General features: G+C 42.5%; 1 protein-coding gene across 5 annotated transcripts in view; it reads right to left on the bottom strand.

Annotated features, from left to right (window-relative positions):
* ELMO1 (engulfment and cell motility 1) overlaps positions 1–23,486 on the bottom strand; it is a 525,893-nt gene that overhangs the window by 295,007 nt on the left and 207,400 nt on the right. The gene's annotated exons all lie outside the window — the stretch shown is intronic.

Raw genomic sequence — 23,486 nt, 5'->3', positions numbered from 1 at the left:
CTCTTTAGTTAATATGCATTATACTAATGTTAATTTTTAGTTTTGATATGTATGCTATGATTGTGTAAGACACTAATGTTAGAGGGAGCTACATGAAGCATTAGGTAAAACTCCCTGTACTTGAGTTGACACACTTCTGCTAATCTAAAATTATTCCAAAATTAAAAGTCTAAAAGCTAAAGGCAACAACACAGGACTTTTTCTTTGTGGGAACAAACTAGCCAGGGGAATTTTGTCCATGTGACTTAAAAATAATCCAAATTTAATCTGCATTAGTTATTCCATTTCAACACTTAAAACAAAAGCCAAAATACTTTTGAGAAAAGCTGAGTTGTGAAAGACATTGGGATAGGAAAAGGAAAAGCACAGATTTGAGAGAGACTGGATGAAAGAAAGAGGTAAGAGTAGAAAGGCAAGGTCACTTCCTTGGGTCTGCTTCTGATAGTCGCTGTACAAATAAAAATAAAATAGTCCTAAGAAATTAGCCATGTATCCAAATTGACATTGTTGATTTGCTTTTCATTCTTCTTGGCATAGTAACACATTTTTGCCTGACCGAGGGAAACTACACTCCTGGGGAAGTGAACCTCTCCATCCTCCTTGGATAGGGGTGTAGGAGCCCAACAGGCAGCCTCAAGTATTCTCCACCATGCCCTAGAAGACTGACTTAATTATCTTAACAATTTACATTGCAAACTGTCATTTTCTCATTCAACATCTGACAAGTGAATGAACATACAGTAAACTCCATTTGGCTCTGTGATATCAAAGAACAATGATTTTAACAGAGAGGGCTGCACAACATGATTCTCAGTCACTGCCTCCAGTCCTAAAGCCATAAACTTCCAGCTTAATGATTTCTGAATCCACATGGCAACAGACTGTCAGTGGTCCCAGGGAAGGTAAATCTAATTCTACCACTGTAGCCCACAGGGTTAGGGCATCTTCACGATGAGAAGCTAGAAAAATGCCGACTAAACACAACAATGGGCTTTTGAAAGAGTCGAATGATAAATGACGTTCATAAGTCTAGCATTTGGAAGTCAGGACTCATTTTTCCATAGGGGATGGTAGAAAATATAATAAGAACTTGAATCTAATCACAAAAAGTATTACCCAAATTCAAATTGAGAGACCATGTAGCAAAACAATTGGCCAGTACTCTTCAGAAAATATCAAAGTCAAGGAACAGAAAGAAAAGCAGAATTGCTCTAGACAAAAGGAGAACAAAGAGGACCACAACTAAGTGCAATGGATGACTGTGGAGTGGATCTGGATTGCAAAAAAATGAAGGTATGAAGACTATTTGATTAAATTCGAGCATTTAACAATGTTAAATCTTCAGATTTCAGTAACTGTATTATGTACCCTTATTAGTACATAAACATACACACTAAGGTATTTAATGAGAAAGAAACACAGTATCTCCAACATGCTCTCAGATGGCTCAAGGAAAAGAAAATGTACGTATTTACATTGTGCATGTGTGTACAAATACACATATATATGATATAGGTGTCTATCCTATATTTAATAGAGAATACAGCATAACATTTGTATTTAATACAGAATATAGTATAACATCCATAATACGTATATTACCTATGCATACGTAAGTATGTGTATATTGTGTGTGTGTGTGTGTGTATACATTTAGAGAGAATGAGAACAAGGACGAATAGCAATGAGGAAATGTGGGAAAAGATAAGCAGTATAACTGAATCTGGCTGAAGATTATGTAGGAGTTCCTTGTACTAAATTCAAAGTTCTATCAAAATGAGGGGTTGAAAATTATAATGAGTTTTTGGAACTAGATAGAGGGGCCAGTTGTCTTTTTTTGTAATGTACTAGATGAATTATTTACTTTAAAGCAGTTAACTTTAGGGCACCTGGGTGGTTCAGTGGTTGAGCGTCTGCCTTTGGTTCAGGGTGTGATCCCGAGGTCCTGGGATCAAATCCTGCATCGGGCTCCCCCGCAGGGAGCCTGCTTCTCCCTCTGCCTATGTCTCTGCCTCTCTGTCTCTCATGAGTAAATAAATAAAATCTTTTTTAAAAAGCAGTTAATTTTATTATGTGAATTTCACCTCAATAAAAATAAAAGTAATAACGAGAGTCCTGGGAGAGCCTCTAGGATCCATAATTCAGGGGGCACAGTTTGCTCAAACCCAAAATAGAGACAAGTAGCAGACCTATATTGTTACCTGGCAAGCTATCAACAGGCCCAGTGGCCACAGAGCACCCACCCCAAACAAGAGTCAATCCCTTGCCCTACGAGCTCCATCGCAGAACCTACTCTCAGCTAGGCTAAGCTGCTGATTAAAGGACGCTCACTCACCTCATGCCCTTGCAGGTACTGTTCAACAAGAGGGCACCCTGTAGGTCACCCCAATTTCACTCTCTAACTTAAATAATTTGACAGCGCCCAAAGTCACTTGATTTTATACTCCCAGATTTTCTTACCTTTGAATCTCCCTGCATCAGCCAGGGCTTTTGACAGAAATACAAATGTATTTACAGACATAAGAGGCCAATTTATGTGAAATTGAACTGGGAGGTATATATATAAATGCCATCGCACACAGAGCATAATACCCTGTTCTACGTGTAAAAAAGGAAAAAAAAATTCCTCCTTGAATGAAAGAAAACAGACATGTATTATAACCTTCACGGTCCCACAGCTAATAAGGGGCTGAACGGGGGTTTGAATGCAGGTTGGCTGACTCTAAAATCAGCACTCTGGACAGTGGGCTTTACCAAAAGGGCTCTAGGCTCCTACAGTGCCTTCCAACGCTGCAGGTTTTCTTTAGCAAAATAAGGTTTAACTTGTGGTTGAGACATACACCGAGGACGGCAGCTGTGGCAAAGGGAATGGGTACTCTCAGTAGAGGAAGGAACGCTAGATACACAGAACACATGCATTCATGTAAAGTACAAAATGTTTTAGTGTGTGTGTGTGCTAACATACAAGGAGTATTTCCTCCTTTTCATCGCCCTCCTCGAAAGAAAGAAAGAAAGAAAGAAAGAAAGAAAGAAAGAAAGAAAGAAAGAAAGAAAGAAAGAAAGAAAGAAAGAAGAAAAGAAAAGAAAAGAAAAGAAAAGAAAAGAAAACCCCATTAAAAACTGGCTTGCATTCACTTTGCCTAATTCATGTTGGGTGGTCAGGCTTGGATGATAAGAGGTAAAGAGCTAACCAGGTTGGGAGTGAGCTTGATGACAGCACTGCCCAGGCTCCCACATGCCCACTAAGGAAACTGTGTGAAGATACTGCTCCCTGCTGGCAGGTGTGAGGCAAGCAGCCTAACAAAGACCAGAGTTTCTCACCTTCTCCACAGTTTTGTAACATTGGCCATGCATCTTACACACTAGTGTGTTTTCTACACTGGCAAATACCATAAGGAGATTCATAGTAATGGCCTGGAGCTATTCACCTGCACTCTGCTGTGTCCTTGAGATTGAAAGAGAGGCATAATAGCTCTTAAATTGGAAGGAGGGGTATGTACGAGATCCATCACATAGTTTTATAGTGGGGAAAGGGTAAAAATTATTACACAGGAAGCCAAATCAATCACCCTTGCCCACAAACCCGTTCTCATTTGCATTCCTGAGTTCTCCTAACCTTCTATTTCAGATAGCTGCAGCATGGTTTAGTGCCAAACAGCAATGGCTTGGGTAGGAGACAAAATTATCACTGATTAATATTTTGATTATTATAAAAAATAATCACCGAATCACTCCTTACTGTCTGCGAGACTCTAAGCAGGTTATTTAACCTCAGTATTTTCAGATAGAATATAAGGGGCAAAAGATCTATCCCACCAGCTAGTTGTGAAGACTGAATAGGGAAAGTGTATGTCAAACACCAGGAGAGGCTCTGTCCCAAGATAACAAGTAGACAAATTTCGAGTTCCTCTCTCCCTCCCTCCTAGGCCTGGTCATCCACAAAGAGGGCTCACACTTCTGCTATTCTCTTTTTTTCTTCAAAGCCCTACACAAAATGTCAAAAAAGGTCTAACACAGAGAAGGTAGGTGTAAAATGCAATGACCAAGATGCATGTGGTAAAAGCAATTGATGTGTAGGCTTACTTTTATGGTACCATTTTCACAGGGAATATTTTAGAACTGGACACCGTAAAAACTGCCCAGGAGAACTAATGAAAGAATTAAAGCTAGTGACATCATTGAAGATATAACATGTGAGTAGAGGGGCAGGAGGATGGACAGGCCTATTTACAGGGATTGTCACCTTCATTTTCACAGTGATTAAATAAATTGTACAAAAATAAAACCTGATTATAAGGAAAAACGGGTACACTCTGCCATTGTACTCTATAAATAATATTGTTTCCGTAACCAGTATGATTTCTTGTGAATCACCCGAAAGCATTTGCAATAAAAATATGACAGTTACAAGAAAAAGGCAGAGGGACAATAGTAGCTGAGTGACCCAAAAGCTTTGTTCATTCGTTTATTCATTCATTCATTCATTCATTCAGTTACCCATTCATTCAACTCCTATTAGGGAAAGAGATAAGAAAGCCTTAGAAGCTGATCTCCTATTGTTCAGGGCCCATCAGAGAAGAGAGATAAATTAGGAGATGAGTTGGAATTCACTCTATGAAAGCAGCAAAGGTGTGCACAAAGTGAGAAGTAGCACCGAGGAAAGAAGGGTCAAAGACTGTGCCATGGATTCTCCAATCCTCAACTTTCTCACTTCACTACTTAAATTACAGAATGTTTATATTTCCTCAAGGCTAACTCATAAGAAAAGGAAAAGATGGATAGAAATGCCCTATCTAAAACTACAAAAGACACATAGGTATGTATCTTCATGATGATTTCATTTATGACACCAAATGCACTCACAATAAAAGAAAAAAAAAGACATCATTAAAATTAAAAACCTGTATGTTTCAAAAGACACTATCAAGAAAGTGAAAAGACAATTCACAGAGAGGGAGAAAAAATATGCAAGTCATATACCTGCCAAGGGACTTAATCCGGAATACATAGAGAACAAAAAGAGGAACAACCCAATTAAAATTGGGCAGAGGACATGAGTATTTCTCCAATATGACCAATAAGCCCAGGAAGATGCTCTATATCATTATCTACCAGGGAAATACACATCAAAACCACAATGCCCACTTCACACCAACTAGAATGACTATCCTCAGAAAGACAAATAATATCAAGTGTTGAGAAGGATGTGGAAAAATTAGAAGCCTCATAAGCTGTTGTTGAGAATAAAACTTAGCGTGAACACTTTGAAAAAACCTGACATTTTTCTCAAAGTGCTTAACATAGTTACCATGTGACCCAATAATTCAACTCCTAGGTATACAACCAAGAGAAATAAAAACATATGTCCACACAAAGACTTTACACAAATGTTCATATGCAGCATCATTCCTAATAACCAAAAGGAGAAAGCAACTCAAATGCTCAACAACTGATACCTAATAAATTAAACGTGACTGGAGTGCCTGGAAGGCACAGCCAGTTGAGTGTCCTACTCTTGGTTTCAGCTCAGGTCCTGATTTCAGGGTGGAGAGATCAAGCCCCGTGTTGGGCTCTGTCCTCAGCATGGAATACACTTGAGATTCTTGCTCCCTTTCCCTCTGCCCCTCCCACTCATGCTGTGTGTGTCTCTCTCTCTAAAATAAATAGATCTTTTAAAATTTTTAATTTATTAAATGTGATTTATACATATATAGTTTTCTCTCTCTATATATATATATATATACATATATAATATAGTCTCTCTCTATATATATATATATAGTCTTCTCACTTCAATGGTTCCTAGCACCTTGTGACAAGAAGCTCCATTCGCAATATTTTTAAAAATAAAATCATCAAAATCTTGTTTCCAATGGCAATTGTTGCTATCATTTGCACAATGCTTCAGAAGTTACAAACCACACGCACACACACTGTCCCCTCTGATGTGTAACAACTTTGTTAAGGGAGGAGTGTATAAGATCACCATCACCACTTTGCATGGTAAAAAAAAATAATAATAATAATGACACAAGTCATTCCAACAAAAGAGATTCCAGTGACTCACCCCAAAAAAGACAATTACCTGAACTCTAAACCTTTGAGAAAAATGAGTCTACCTAATGCCTGTTATAACTCAAGAAAGACAGCAGGAGCTCAGGAGGATCCGAGGACAGAGATAAAGAACATTTAGGCCTTAGGGAACTGAAGCTCAGAAGCTATATATAAAGAGAGAAGCCACTCTCTCGGAGGAGCATGGGTGTGTTATTTTGGTCATTCAGAGAGCTGATCTTCACTACCTTCATGGAATCAGATCACATGATCTAGCCTAAGTAATGAACTCCAAAAGGAATGAAAAGGCACTTTTCCAGGGAAAAATGCTTCAATAAATTACTGTTGAAACTTGAAAAAGAAAATAAATGGCTGTAGATTTTGGTGAGATAAAACCAAGTACATCTTCAGCACGGGATTTGATAATTTATAGAGCACATGCAAGTCACAATCACCACGCTGGGTAAAATATGTAGGTGAGGTTATTGTACTCACTCTGCATTTTATTTAAAAGAGAACATATTATCATTGTGGATTTTATGGATAAGCTGGAATGTAAGCCCCTAGGAAAGCTTGAGGGGTTTATGTCTCTAGACAATCCTGGATTTGGAATCTTTCTACAGCCATGTCCCATCATCAGATATCTAGATTTACTTTATTGTTTTGTCCTTCACTTACAAAAAAATGATATTTATCAGAAACTCTAATAGCAAATGAAAGAGCAGCAAAGATCAATAGGTAAATATTTATAAGCTATAATTCAGGCAATAAGAAGTCTGTGATGCATAAAATAAACATTATGCTAATGACAGACAATTGGTGGTAAAAGGATTACTTTGCTCAGGTAGAAAGATTACACCTTTCATTTGTTCTGTAGGTACCATGTTGATTAGTCTCAGATAGATATTAATAGCAATAATTAGCATTTAATAACACCACAACTAATGCAGAGAACATAAGTCTCAATATGCTTTCTATAGGAATTATTTTTATTATCAAAGTTTTGTACCTGAGACATGAAAGGAAGAAAATCTCTCTTTGTCAGATAAAGCTAAGCATATACTAAAATGGTATAATAAACTTTCCCATTCCAGCATTTCACTAGACACTTAATAAATAAAACCCATTTTGAAAATTTAAAAAACAACCTATATGATCACAATTTTAGTAAAAGCATTTATCTATATAAGTATAGAAAATATCTGGAAAGATACTCACCAAAATCATAACAATATTTTATTTACATATGAAGGAATACGGCTGATTTTTACCTAAATCATTTTGGTCATCTACATTTCTGAATTCTCTGCAACAGCCATGTCCTGCTTTTAGAATCAGATGAGTTTAAAAAAAAAAAAAATTCAAATAAAGTAGTAGAAATGATATGAATAAAAATCTCCTGCATGGAAAGCCAGAAGAAATATACAAAAACACAAAATTATAGATGAGGGTTTCAAAAATGTCCTTACATTTTGGCCCAAAAGTCTAAAAATCCCTCCTAGGGAAATAATTCTAAATGTGGACCAATAGTCACACACAGTATGTTTACTGAATTATTTTTTGTAATATATTTTTTAATCCTTAATTATGCAGGAGAAGGCCTAAGTAAATTATGGTTCAATCATTTAATGAAATGCTATTCAGCCACTACACATGATTTCCATCAAGGACTACTGATGACATATGGAACTGATAGGAAACTGAGCACAGAGTGTAATCTCAACTGTGTAAAGAGCAGAGTTCATAGAATTAGGGGCAAAGAAACAGGCCAAACAGTAGCAGTGCCTGCCTGTGGGGGGCGGGAATACGGGTGCTTTCTTGTGGTCTCCTGTGTGTTTGCTTTGCTTCTTCACCACTGCCTCTGCTCTCTAAAGTTTCCATAATAGGGCCACGCCAGATGGAGCAGCAGAGAGAAATGCTGTTAAAAAGTGGAAAGAGAACGTGCATAAGGTAAAAGTACCAAAAGCAAAACCAAACATTGCAGACACATGTTCAGATCTGGTGAGGGAATTTTTATGGGAGATTTGAAGGATTTTTAAATTTTTTTTTTTTGAGATTTGAAGGATTTAACCTGACAAGTAATTATCTGTTTATTACACGTTTGCACTATTATGTCAACACTGCCAAGGACTTCATGAGCACTTTTGACTGCCCTCCCCCTTGGTTTCTCAGAAGGGAAGGAAAAGAATTCAAAGGAAAAGTATGGCTCAGGAAGGCAGAGCAAATGCAAAGCCCCTGAGCCAGATGAGGGGGTGTGGGGGATACAACGCACAACCCAAAAGATGGTGCTTACCCAACCAAGGCCCCTTGGCTTGCTAGCTTCTACCAGACTGATATTTTCACAAAAAACTCTTTTAGGGTGGAGGTAATTCTTTCTGATATGTAAACTGAGTGAAAACAAAAGGCTGTTAGATAAGCAGTAGTGGAGGGCAAAAAGGACAGAGCTGTTGACCACCCAGGGTAGGGATATGCTCTGCTAGGCTCTGGGATATCAGGGAGTGACACAGGGCCATGGGCCACTACTCAGGGTGGCTCCCTGCAGGACCGGGAGCTTAAAGGTACAACACTCTTGGTAACCAACAGCCTTCTGCAGTATATTCATGCCCAGCACTAAAAATAGGGGAGTACTATATATACAGCGTTGCATCACTAGGAAACACTAAAATAGGACTATGCAAATGGTCTTGTATAGGAAGAGTATTAATTAGGTTTCCTAGCTCTTACAAATAAATCCGAGAGTTCTGGTGTTATAGGCTACCCAGTTTTCTCTAGCCATTCACTTTGACTCCCGCTGGTAGATGGGCACACACAGGGACATGTGTGCACACGCTTCATGCATATATACATACAACATGCAGAAACATGTAAGCCCATTACCACGCTCTGCTCAGAAGAACCCACTGTGGGTACTTAACACAGGTCTAGTGCGGGACGCCCATTAGAGTCCTACAGCACCCTCACGGGTACGCAGAGCAGAAAGACTAAGAAGCTATGCACCACTCGGTCATCTTTATACTTCCAAAGGGAAATCCTCAGCTTTCACCACATCATCTCCTAATTTAAAAATGATCAAGTTTCATCCAAACACCCCAGCACACAATCTCCCGTGGCCTGTTGTCCAAGCAGCATTTTCTTCACATTTTTCAATATCTCCCTGCTTGTCACTCACGCTCCTCCTCCTTCCTCTGTCACGCTCACTCATGCTTTCCTTTGTTCCTTTGTTCTTCCTCCAATTCCTGCATGTCTACACTGCCTGGTCTTTAACCCCATCTCCAATGTCCCCTCCATATTATTTCATGGATTCCTCAAACAAATTCTTTTTATTCCTGTTGGAATTTCAAGGGCACTTTCTACTGTGTATTTTTCTTATATTGTATGTCAACATCCACCTGGTATTAAACACACACACACACACACAAATGCATCTCCCTTTTTGAATGAGAATCACTCATTGATTCATTCATTCATTCACTGAACACACACCATATGCCTATGCAATGATCGAGTGTTAGGGACTGTGCTGGGTACAAGGGATGCTATGGTGACCAAAACAGGAAAGGGTTTGTCCCTCTACGGAGACATCACACTGGCAAACAAGTGATAACGATGAGGATGGTAGGTGCTGAAACAGGAGAAGGTCCTGAACCTCCCACCCGCCTCACCTTTTCTAGTCTAAGAGTGTAACACATCCCACCAGAATCACAACTGGACTGAGAACTGTAGGGGAGAGAAGGAGAAGAGAGATCAAGTAGAGGGAATACTATGCATAGAGGTCCACAGGGATGAGGAGAATTCCCTAAACACTGGGTTCCATGCAGGTGTGGGCTCTGGCCTGGTTCATCTTTATGACTAGAGGTCATATGACTGGCACAGCATCTTAAGCATAGTAAATGCTCGTGATTATGGGTTGCATGAAAAATAACGAGCCAATTCATTAGTCCCTTATCACTCTATCTGCTCCCATTCCATTGCCTGATCTATTATTATCAAGGAACTCTACAGGTGCCCAATGGGGAGCCATCTTTCAGTGACCCACTGAGACCAGACAGTTGAAGTCCAGGGCCACCCTTCCTCCCATGCCTTGGAGAGCCGGTGTGGGTGCTCAGCCCAGCCCAGGCAGCTGGAGGTGGGGCTCCCTTCAATGCATGGCTTTGCGTTGCTTTCCTCAAGTAGGGGTGGAATGTACTTCCTAATGTGGCTTTCCTATCTGGCAAGGGCTGGTGTGGCTTTTCCCCCAACAACCTGGTCCCGGATACACTATTCGAAATGGATTCCACCCCCAGAACCAGAGCTGAACTGCAGGGCTCTCCTTCTTTTGGTTCTCTATTCTCCAGCCTGTCCACTTTCCCCACTGCTCACCAGTGACTAGGAAGGGCTGCGGTGGGGGTGTGGGAGAGAACCTTCCAGGGAGCTAAGAAAGAACATATAGGGCATCTCAGAGTGACGTACGAAGGGCTGGATGGTCAAGAGAAGCAAGATCAGAATTGCTAATGTCGTGTTCCACGAGCAATAGGAGGCAAAGAATTCAGACAATTTCCCGATTGCCATCAAGTTAGGGAGATGAGCATTCAGGACTCTGGTCATCAAAGCACTTGCTTCCCTTCATTACTTTGCTTCAGTTACAGAGCACGGTGAACATCAGTGCGGTAAGGAGATAGCACCTCTGAGCAGAAAGACTCCAAATTTGGAGGAAGAAGAGGGGAAGGGCAAAGAAACCCCAGAGACAAAATGGATGAAATTCAAATGAGTGAAAAGCATCGAGCTAGCAGGTGGCAGTTAAGCAAGCAGAGAATGGAAACAAGGCCTCTCTGTTAACCTGAACTGAATCTAGAGAGTGAGACTTTCATCTGGCATTTTCATCTTTTTCCTTAGACAGACAGCACAGCCTAGAGGCTGAGGAGGAAACCAGTCAGGCAGCAGGGACACCCACCCCTGGGGCTGCTGCTTGCTGGCCCTGAGTGCTAGGAGAGGTTTTCTAGGAGTCTGAAAAACTGTTAGTACTACTCTACTTTCTACCCCCAGACAAGGATGTGGACGTACTCGAACAGCTGGGTTGATTTGAGAACAGCAAAGTCAATGGGTCTGTACACATCCCCTTAAAGAGAAGCAAGCAGAGGGGCACCTGGGTGGCTGAGCTGGTTAAGTGTCTGCCTTCAGCTCAGGTCACGATCTCAGGGTCCTGGGATCGAGCCCCACAGTGGGCTCCCTGCTCAGCGGCAGGTGGGGGTAGGAGGCCTGCTTTCCCTCGGTCTCTGCCCCTCCCCTGCTCTCTCTCTCTCTCTCTCTTCCAAATAAATAAGGCTTTAAAAAAGAGGAGAGAAGCAAGCAGACAGTTGGTGTGCAGTCCTCATTCATGGTGATGTTCTGAGAATGAAAAGGCCACGGTGAGACAAGCATTTGGTGGGTTTCTCAACCCTGGCAGGACTCTACGGGAGCGGAGAATGTCTCAGCTTTGCACACCCACTCAGCGCTCCTAGGGGCCAGAAAAAGAGCCATGCTGAGATACACTGCATGCACCCATTTCCCCACCTTGCTTCCCCTGCAGTCTGTTCCTTTGGCTAAACAACTCAAGGAGTCACATTAAGTTTACAAGAGTGTCCTTTTCCTGCCAAAACAATGCAGCCCCCTTGGCAGGTTTTTAACCTCCTAAAGAGAAAAAGCCTCATTTTCTTCATCTCTAAAATAGGAAAGTTAGCAGCTGTGCCCTGTGCCTTGCAGAGAGTAAATGAAATACCGCATAGGAGCCATCTGACCCATGCCCCAGGACACGCCCCAAAATGCTGCTGGTGGCAGGGGTGGCTGCAGCGGCGGCTTCGTTACGGATATAAAACCAGTGGAAACCCCAAGGAGTCACCTAAAAATCATATGTTCTCAGCAGGCTAATCAGTTTGGCCAACATTTAAAGAGGAGGGGCAAGAATAAGAAGAAAGCAAAGAGTTAATAAACACCTGTTCCCCTTTTAACTATGTTATCTCCAGAACCATCTCGAGAGTGTGAGTCATTTCTCACTGGAGAGTCTGGAGGTTTGCAGGAGTCCACCAGAGAATTCCTTCTGCCCCCCTCCTCTCCCCTTCAGAATGAACAAGTACAGGAAGGGTGCCAAGATGCCTGCACCAGGACAGTTTTTATATAACCACATTATTCTCAAATTGGTTCTTGTCCCTTCCCATTGGAAAGGTTTTGACAGTCTTCCTACACATACAAAATGCCATCCCCAGAATTAGAATCCCACGCCATGAAGCCAGTTCCTGGTGTATAAATTACTTCCTCCCAGACATGAAACAGGTCTGGATGTCGTGCTCACACCTCCTCTCCCAAGGTCACATCACACCAAATTCAGAGCTATGAGACACAGTGACAATTGGTGACCATTTGGAAAAGAAAAAGAAAAAAAAAAAGTCTCTGGAAAAATAATAAAAATAGAAGGCACCCTAATCCACGTAGTGCTGTTTAATGGTTGTCAGAAGCAAGGCCAACAGCAAGCAGGCAACTGTATCGGGGTGTCTCTTCCTTCATCCTCTTTCCTGCACCCCAGAAGAGCCAGAACTGCTCTCAAGGGTGCTCTGATGCCATCCCACCAGGGGCAAAACCACAGGCAATGACAGTAAAGCATAAGGGAAAGAGGTGCTAGATGTTTACAACCAGCCATCATAGATGCCAGAACCTCGGAACCGTTCATTCTATCCTACTCTGATCAAAGGCTCTGGCTCTAGTACTGCCCAGCCTAAGCTCAAGGCACTTGAAATGGTTACCTTAGATGGAGCCAGCCAACTGAAAAATGCTTCCTGCTGTGGCTAACAAAATTTCTTTTATTTATGTTGTGGTTGTGAGCCCTCCCTCCCTTTGAAAATTCTCACAGAAGCAGACAACTGTGACAGACTGGACCCGTAAGGAGAGACATACTTAGTGATGGCCCTGTGTGCTAGCTCTCGAGCAGCAAAAAGGTAGAGGAAAAAGAATGACCTCTTCATTAAAGAGACCCTTAGAAGGGTATAAAATCCCTGCCCTGATAAGCACTCTTACGAAAATTCTCGAGAATTCATGGACTTTGGGATGTGCCACCCCTTAGGATTAGCTCTGCTTTTAAAGCTACCTATTTCCAGGGATCCCTGGGTGGCTCAGTGGTTTAGTGCCTGCCTTTGGCCCAGGGCGCGATCCTGGAGTCCCGAGATCGAGTCCAACGTCAAGCTCCCGGCATGGAGCCTGATTCTCCCTCCTCCTGTGTCTCTGCCTCCCTCTCTCTCTCTATGTCTGTCAAAAATAAATAAATAAAATATTTTTAAAAAATAAAATAAAGCTACCTATTTCTACTCTCAGACCCAGCTGGTTATGGTCAGATGGAGAACTGTGCCAGTCATCCAAGGGGGAGAAAATGCAGGCCCTGGTCTCATTATGACCATCAGATCCAAATGGTTATATCAATAATTAGAATTTATTAACATTTTCTCAATGCCAGGCAGGTTTCTAAGAACTTACCAACTATTAACTCGCTAATCTCCATAGCAAGCTTAGGTAGGAACTATTACTATGGCCATCTTACTAACGAAGATAGAAAAGTTAAGATGAGTTGTCCAAGGTCCCACAGCTGGTGAGCAAAAACAGGCAGTCTGACCCAGAGGCTGTGCTCACAGAAGCTGTGCTATAGAGTCTCAATAAAATTGACTTGTTTATATATCACTAAACCTGCATCCCTGATGTAGCAAACTCACACCCGTGGATGGTGCCCTTTTGCTTCAAAGTTCCATGTACAAAAAAGGATGCCAAAAAGGTGTGTGCAATAATACTCTAAGAGGTTAATGACAAATGACACACACACACTCTGTCTCTCACTAATAAATAAATAAAATCTTAAAAAAAGGGGGGGGGCAGCCCGGGTGGTTCAGCAGTTTAGGGCCGCCTTCAGCCCAGGGCGTGATCCTGGAGTCCCAGGATCAAGTCCCACGTCAGGCTGCCTGCATGGAGCCTGCTTCTCCCTCTGCCTGTGTCTCTGCCATTCTCAATCTCTCTCTCATTAATAAATAAAATCTTTAAAAAAAAAACAAAAGAGGTTAATGACTAACGCTGTTCAGTAAGTTGCCTCCTTCTGCCACAGACATGTTTTAAATGGGACAAAGTTCTTGCGTGTTTTAAGCTACAAATGGAAGGTGAAAGGTTTTGGCTGGGGCAGGGTTCTTCTGAACCTTTTAAAAATTCCCCCACCAGGGGTGCCTGGTTGGCTCAGTCGGTTAAGAGACTGACTCTTGATTTCAGCTCAGGTCATGATCTCAGGGTCATGAGACTGAGCCCCACATCTGGCTATGCACTGGGTATGGAGCTTGCCTCTTCCTCTGTCCCTTCTCTTTCATGCTTGCTCTCTCTCACAATAAAATAAAATAAAGTAAAATAAAATAAAATAAAATAAAAATAGAATAAAAAATAAAATTATAAAATAAAATATAAAAATAAAATAAAATATAAAAATAAAAATAAAATAAAATAATAAAATAATAACCGTACTAAATACTCCACCTTATCAAGCACATCTGAATTGCTCCTTATAAAGACATCTTCAGCCTGGATAGCAACTAATAGACATATCTTTGTTAGGAGCACCCCCTAGTGACAGAAAGCAGACCCAGCTCTATCAGAGATCTAAAAGGCCCTGGGGCACAGTGGGTGCTGAAACAGCAAAGGAGCTGGGAAAATAGGGAGCAAGGGAAATCTGTCTCCTTCCTCTTTTCGGTAGCCATCCCTGAAAAATAAATCACAATAAAAAATCCAAGAGGAAGACGAAGCTCAAAGACTGTCATGACAATGGATCACAGTTTATTGGTTTTAAAAGGTTTCCTTTTCAAATATTTCCTCTAAAAATATCAAGGCAATTCACAAACACAATTATTCATGTGTCCCTTGTCAAGGAGTAAGGACTGATGTGCTTTTCACCATCTTCAGGGGGACATCCACAGCAAGTAAATGCTGGATGTCTGGGGCCTGATTCTGAGATGAGGTTATATCCCCAGGTCCCACTGGCCCTCTGAGCCCCCGCCCCCTGCTAGGGTGGGCACAAGGGGAATAACGTGGCACATATGTACATCACTGACCTGATGGAAATGGGAGGGACAACATACGCCAGGCAGCAAGAGAAAGGCAGAGGAAATGAGAGTCTATCCTCCATCTTCCACAGTGAGAACTCATGCTAGGGCTGCCCCTGCAAGTCACCCTGCACCAGTTTGGACTGTCCTTCCCCAATCCAGAGAGCAGAGCAAGATCAGGGAAGAAAAGATCTGCAAGTGTTCTGCATGGAACTTCTTGGTTGTCTCTCCGCATCATTAGGAAGCATGAGGACACTAACCCGAGCGAGAGGTGGCCCTACAAGGCTGCTCCAACCTGAAGAGCCCACCTCGCAGGAGCTCTGTCCCAGTGATCTGCTCGCTGGGTTCACTGATGGGATCTGCAAACCAATATCTGATCTTCCTGGGGTCTGCAGGAGAGATCTTCCCGGAGCGAACTCTTCCTCTTCGATGTGTACAAGGACAACAAAACTATGGTCTCTGCGCTTGAAACCAAATGTGAAGACAGTGTGTGCCATGCTCTGTATCATTTAACCAAAGACATCCACGAAAAACACCGCAGAGCCCACCCCGGACAGGACACTGGTGATTTTCACCTGTACGGGAAGAGTCCCTTGAAAGACAGGACTCCCACTCGCCAATGAAGGAAGTGAGCAACACAACTGCCTGCAACTTTTTGCCTGAACTATTGGCAGCCTCACTGAATGCCCTCCACTGACTACTTTCCTTTCCAAACCGCCCGCTGTTTGTTGGAGTAAGGAAGGCAAAGGCAGAGAGATAAAAGCAAAAATTATCCACGAGGCTCCATGAGACTCAAGTACTTTCTATCATCAAGTTAGAAGTCTCAATGACATCTTTGAACATATAACTCAGGAAGTGGCTACTTAAAAGAAAAAGCTGAAAAATGACTCTGTAAGATCACTTTCAACTGAGAAATATTGATCAAGAATCAACTCAGGGGGTGGGTGCCTGGGTGGCTTAGTAGGTTGAGCTTCTGACTCTTGATTTCAGCTTAGGTCATGATCTCAGGGTTGTGGGATTGAGCCCCATGTCAGCTTTGTGATCACCAGGGAGTCTGCTTCAGATTTTCTCTCCCTCTCCCCCTCTTCCTCTCCTCTCTGCTCTTTCTTCTCTCTCTCAAATGATTAAACTAAGAAAGATAGAAAGACAAAGACAGAAAGACAGAAAGTCAGCTCAGACATCCCCAGATAGCTTTGACCCCATCACAACAATGCTAGTTTACTGGGACTCTACTGACCACTCCTACCCCCTCCATGTTATTGCATCACATGTTTTAATTATGTGCAGTTTTTTTTTTAAGATTCCATTCATTTATTCATGAGAGAGACACACACACACACAGAGGCAGAGACACAGGCAGAGGGAGAAGCAGGCTCCATGCAGGAAGCCTGAAGTGGGACTCAATCCAGGGTCTCCAGGATCACGCCCTGGGCTGAAGGCGGCGCTAAACTGCTGAGCCACCCGGGCTGCCCAATTATGTGTAGTTTTAACTCAAAATACATCATTACTATTGTTTCTACAGCCAATATTCATTTAGCTTTTCCATTTGTAGCACATTCTTTCCTGCATGTCCATGTTAAGACAGAAGATATATACTAGATGTGCAGGGATACCTGGGTGGGTCAGTGGTTGAGTGTCTGCCTTGGGCTCAGGGCTTGATCCCAGGATCTGGGATCGAGTCCCACATCAGGCTCCCTGCATGGAGCCTGCTTCTCCCTATGTCTCTGCCTGCCTCTCTCTCTCTTTCTCTCTCACTCTGTCTCTCATGAATAAATAAATAAAATCTTTAAAAAAGTACTAGATACGCAGACTATTATAACCATATAAAAGCCCTCAATGACAGTATAAGGAAAAAGAATTGAGAAGGAAAGTCCGGATACGTAGGTACTAGATAAGAGCTCATCTGCCACAAAGAGACAAATCTCAACAAACAGGGAGGCCCACTGGGCATCTTAGAATGTTCCTAGCCCCTGGAGGCCCCCATGAAGGCTAGAGCCCTCCCACCCCAACCCTGAGGAGACCCTAAGGCCCCTGTTTTGGCCCTACAACCTCATGCTCTGCAGGCAGATAAGCAGAGCTGCAATGTCACTGGGTGTCCCAGTGGCTGTTTGTTCCAGTTTGGGGGCAGTGTGACCCTGGGGACGCTGGTTGGGAGTCCACGGCTGTGCTTTTGGTGCCATCTGGTGGCCGATTTTGCTCTAGCTTCTCTGATAAGGAATCTCCCAGCTAGTTGCACCCTGATGGAGGCAAGAGTGGAAATGATTAGGACTGGGGCTTCGCAGCATTTCAGATGGGGAAAGGGAGTGTGTGATCAGAATAGACCAGACTGTGGTGTCCATGAGGCAGAAAATAGAAGGTTGGGTTCCAAGGAACAAGCACGCCCAGTATCCGCCTGTGAATTCACCAAGACTGAACCATGGAGGCATCTCAGTCTCTGATAATTCCCTCACCAACATGCCCCGGGGGTCTCAGAGGGAAGGAATGGTCTGGGGCTGGATGAACTGGCAAAGATTGGCCAGAGCTTCCTGGAAGAGCACCCCAGCCCACGGGGGGACCTCCTGAATTCTGAGTGGCTAAAACTTGGAGAATTTCAATGAACAGTTTAAAAAATTATTAGTTGTCCTTTTGCTTTTATGACCTATTGCTTAAGGGTCACTATTTAACTATTTGAGAGCAAAGTGCTTGGTATTAGGAATACTAACCTAATTATTAAATCATCCATATGGAGAAAGGTCACTTACTTTACAGAAAGCTGCTTTACCTTGTGGTTACCAGGCCAAGAGGCGGTTTGTTGCAAAGAGGGGGAGGGATGAGGAGCACCACAAAATTAGGTAAATGTCAAAATTTACTTTCTACATTTCCCACACACGTACTCGATTCTTACTAACACTGTCCTTGGGCTCCAAGGGACCGAATCACATTCTCAGAGACAAAACCTTATGAGGATGACCTGTCAGGAATGATGCAAAAATAAAAGCCAAGTCCGCCATAGGCAGAGAGATTCCTCCTCTATGAACAATGATTATGGATTGAAAATTCCCCTGACCTCAATGTCATGAGATTTTCACATAGCAGTGGTTTCGAGGCAGCTTCTGGCTTCAAACAAATGAATCAGATCCCAGTCTGCTGTCATGCTCCCCCGTGACCGTCCTGAGCAGCGTGCTAAGTGCTGGGCAGATGCTCCTGTCACCCTAGTGAAGGGTGGGCTTTCTCTTCCCCACTTAGCACACACAGGCCACAGAGCTAGGAGGGAAGTGAATCTAGGACAGCCTGGGCTTCTCCCCTCCAGCGCTTACCCCTGCCTGTAAGCTCCCCAAGCAAACAAAGTACATCCATTCTGTTTTCTCCCGGTAGCTATGTTCTATGAAGTCATTGCAAATCCCGAGATAGTGAACACTGAGCCACTGCTTCCAAGAGGCAAATAGAGGGTTAGGTGTCTTCCAGGCTCTGGTCACAAGACTTTGTCAATCAGTTGATACATAACTTAATGTGTGTGTGTGTGTTTTTTTTTAAGACAACTTATTTAACATATATTGCTGGTTCATTGACGTTGAACTCACAGCAACGACACTAATGTGTGCCGGACTTGGGTTTATGCAATACACATTTCCCCCTTAAGGCACATCACAGCTCCGTGCACTTAGGGGACCAGGCACCACTACAGTATTACACTCGGGGACCACTTGCAACAGCAATATCACCGACACAAAGGATAAATTTTAAAAATCAAGGCCCTGGCTAGACTACAAAAAGGACTCCCATTTACAGTATGAGACATGAAAATAAGAAGGCAGTGTCACCTTGCGTGACCCCAATGTCTGCAAATGATGATGAAAGCACCACGAGTGTTGATTTGGGGATTACAAATATATATTAGTGAGGAGCTGGATTTGCAAACACGGAATCCACGAACCATGAGGATTGCCTGAATGAACCCTCTTGAATTTAAAATTCTCTATAATCTGTCCTTACTTGCAAAAGCCAACTCTACTCTCTCCATGCGACCTAAACGTCAGCCCATGACCCCTTTTGCAGTTGCCCAAACATACACCATTCTCTCATCAGTAACTCGTATTTTGAACTACACACTTTTTCACAATCCTCCTGGCACAACTGAAAACCCTCATACCCCCCGGCACTACCTGTCATAGTGTCACGGGACACTGTGTGATGCTCCAATAATATCAAGTGATTATAACATCAGCATAACTGCATGTAAATGCCTAGCCTGCTTACCATGTGCCAGCCATTGTGTTAATATGTATGATCCACGAGCATCTAATTTAATTCACACAACAAATTTATTGATGGAGACAACTCTTATACCCTAAAGATAAGGAAACTAAGATGTGAAGAGGTCAGGTAATCTGCCCAAGTCACTCAGCCTGTGAGAAGGAGAGTCAAGAATCAACGCCCGGCAGCCTGAATTCAGAGCCCAACCTTAATCCGCATGTCACGCTCACAGTTACAGTTGAATTCATTTAGACCAGGAGGCTTCCTCCTGTGATAGGGAAACAGAGATGGGGACGGGGATGGAGATGGAGGAAGACATGGATAAATATGTATCTCACTTCATTCCTTGCCATCTGTATTTGAGAAAAAATATATTAAAATGACACCAAGCACTGCATATGCCATTACATATAATTATACTTGTGTAAAGATGCGTAATTATCTTCTATCATCTGGGAAGCAGAAAATCCTCTAAAAAATTTACCACGAATCTGTATTAGTCATGTTTTTTTTTTTTATTTGCACATATTCTCTGATCCTTTGAGATCTTGGGTCCTTGCTAAGATTGGAGGAACTGCCCTTCCCAGGGTTAGCTAATTCCTAGAGATAGGAAGCATGCATTTCATGGCAAAATAGTCAATCCAGACCCCAAACCCCAACAGATCTCCCTTATCAGAGTTTTGCACTCTGAGCCACTATTCCCCTGCCCTCAGCACCACAAGGCCAGGAAACAGACAACTAGGGGCAGCCCCTGTGCTCCAAAGTCCAATGAGATTATTCAAACTGGCCAATCCTAAACCTGCTTACACTATCTTGCCTCGCTTTTTTCATGGAAACCACAACAAAGGCCATTTTGTCCATGTTTTCCCCTCACAATGCTGCTTCCCGACGGCTCCCAGTGCTTGTCCAGGTGCACTGTGTGGTGTGACACGCTCCCTCTCTTGAGAACTATGAGCAATGTGGTATCTTTCCTCCAAGTGAGGTGCTGGCCTCGCCACACCTAAACACAATCAAACCTACACTTTAAAAAAGAATCTTAATTCTGAAATAATATTTTTCTCATTAGCTTTTTTTACTTCTACATTTTAGTCACTTTTTAAAGACAATCTAAAAAAATAATAATAAAGACAATCTGAAAATGCTACGGGAAATATTTATCAAAACTTCTCATATTAAGACATATTGTTCAGCAACAGTTTCTTTTAAAAATGAGTTTATTGAGGCACCAGAGCGGCTCAGTTGGCTAAGGGTCTGACTCTTGATCTTAGTTGAGGTCTCAATCTCAGGGTCATAGTTCAAGCCTTGCGTTGGGCTCCACACTGGGCGTAGAGTCCGCTTAATTAATTAATTAATTAATTAACTAACAAAAATGAGTTTATTTTGGGACAAGCTAAAAGAACAGGAAAGAAAAGACATTTAGGGGGGAAAAAACACCAGCCTTGTCCAACTTCAACAGCTGCCTTTCTGAGCTCAAGAGAGACCAGAAAAATGAACTACAGATAACGTCCTTTGTAATGACTGCCCAACAGACTGGACGAAGGTAAAATTCACAAAAGAGAATCTACCAATTTGACAACAAGACAAACTCTGAAGGCTTTCTGGCCAGGAACACAACTCTTCACGGAGTAAGAACACCATTTTGCACCGTTCTTGGTGATGATAATCAACAAGATACAGTTTGTATTCAGGCACCTCCCTGGTTTTCAAAATAAAGGCATTCTAAATATGAGAATCTGCCTTCCATCGCCTTGAGAAATACATGGCCCTTGCCTTGTGAGTGCCAATAAACCAGTGTTATCCCAGACAATCCTGACCCCTTCTCCCACCCGGGCACCTGCACGTCCATGCAGACACCAGAGAATCATTAACCGAGAGATCTTAAAAGATTAAGCTGCTTTGTTTTAGAAGCAGGTGCCTCTCTGTGTTATGACTAACCATACACGCCATTTAGCCACTTTAAATTGAGATTTCGGAATTATTTCATCAGAAAAATCTGCTCTGTTGGGATGCCGTGCTGAGCAGGAATGTAAGGCCATCTGCCTCCTCAAAGGTGCTGTTCCCTATTATCCTTTAACAACTGTTCTGCTTGCCTTGTTGGAGCAACTGCCCCTTCCACGTTGGAAAACTGAAGAAGCTGCCTGTGATTTCCACGATACGCACTCTCGGAAGAGCAACAAAGGGAAGTACTATTCGCTGGGTACATCCTCCATCCCAGGTGCTGTGCCAGGTACTAATGGATGCTCTTTGGTGGCCTCCTACTTGACCGTGAAATACAAGAGTAACAGCACAAGAGAGGAACCAGATGCCCGAGCAGTTTTAATACTTAACCCGCTGGTCCAAGGGCTGGTAATTAGGAAAAATGAAATGGAAATCTAGGCCCCCTCGACTCTAAAAACTTGTCACGTAACACCTCCTGGGCAGTGCCTACTCGGGAGATGTTACGTGGGAAATAACAACTTCATCGTATGAAGTTTTCTACAACGAGATTCCAAAGATTTTCCAAAACCTCAATTGCTCCTAAAAGGAGGCCAAGGAAGGAGTTCACTAAAGGGAAGGGCACGATCATTCCTCTTTCAGAAGCACACAGGGAGCTCTGCACCTGCACAGCCTGCAGCATCTAGAGCCCGTACTAGCCTCCGCCAGCTTCAGCGCTTCCCCACGATGGTCTCTAGGTGGCGCAATGAGCGCGTGATTCCATTTACTGGAACTTGCCTATTTCTGGGGAACTGGGCACTCAAAAGTGAAAAATCTCTGCTTTGATGTCAAAACTGTTGGAGGTTTTCCACCATTAGAAAATCATTATTAAATGATTCTTTCCAATTTCTCAACTCTTCTGATGCAAGATCGTGGCCTGGAAGAAGTTTCAGGGGGAAGGACTAAAATTGAAAACTAAAAAAAGAGCCATGGAAAAATAAAGGAAACCGACACTCTTTTTTGGTTATTCTGCGTTCCAGGTCTTCGCTTTTTCTCAAATGACCTTTCAAGTGAGGCCACATAAGATCTAAAGCCTTAGGACGCCTGGGTGGCTTGGCGGTTTAGCTCCTGCCTTTGGCCCAGGGAGTGTGATCCTGGAGTCCCAGGATCGAGTCCCATGTCGGGCTCCCTGCATGGAGCCTGCTTCTCCCTCTGCCTCTGTCTGTGCCTCTCTCTCTGTGTGTCTCTCATGAATAAATAAATAAAATATTTAAAAAGGAAAAAAATATCTAAAGCCTTAAAAACCACATCAGATTAACTTTCAGTTAAAAAAATACATTGTTCTGGGGAATCCCTGGCTGGCTCAGCGGTTTAGCGCCTGCCTTTGGCTCAGGGAGTGATCCTGGAGTCCTAGGATTGAGTCCCACATCGGGCTCCCTGCATGGAGCCCGCTTCTCCCTCTGCCTGTGTCTCTGCCTCTCTGTGTGTGTGTGTGTGTGTGTGTGTGTCTCTCTCATGCATAAATAAATAAAATCTTTTTAAAAAAAAATACATTGTTCTGGGACGCCAGGGTGGCTCGGTGATGGAGCATCTGCTTTTGGCTCAGGTCGTGATCCTGGGGTCCTGGGATCGAGTCCCACATCGGGCTCCCTGCATGGGCCTGCTTCTCCCTTCTCCCTCTGCCTGTGTCTCTGCCTCTCTCTGTTATCTCTCATGAATAAATAAATAAAATCTTAGTTTAGGAAGCATTACTAGAAAAGTAAAAAAAAACAAAAAAAGAAGAAGTCACTCTGATTCATTTAGTTAAAATGGAAATGACTCAATGTTTGTAGAAAACAATTTGGTAAATATCAACAAGTTTAAAAATAAAGCCATAGAAATGACAGTCCCACAAATTTATCCTAATAACGTGATCGTGGATGCATATAAATACCAGGTGGCAAAGATCTCAATTACAGATTTGTTGGTAATTTCAAAGCATTGGATTATTCAGCAGAAGGGGTTGGTTGAAATATACTTAGTCCATCCAAAAACGAAAAACTCCTCAGTAACGAAAAACAATACATATTAACTAATGTGGAAACATATCCCAAAACAATCCCCACGAAAGACAAGGTTTCCCAAATAATATACAAAGCGTGATACTGATGTATATAAAGTTAATATTTGTGTGTGTGAACTAAAGAAGGGTGTAAAAAAATAAAGAAAGAAGGGTGT

Source organism: Canis aureus, chromosome 18 (assembly GCF_053574225.1).
Source record: "Canis aureus isolate CA01 chromosome 18, VMU_Caureus_v.1.0, whole genome shotgun sequence".
In the NCBI taxonomy this organism is placed as follows: Eukaryota; Metazoa; Chordata; class Mammalia; order Carnivora; family Canidae; genus Canis; species Canis aureus.
The sequence above is the reverse complement of the archived record's forward strand: the minus strand, read 5'-3'. Positions and strand labels throughout refer to the sequence as shown.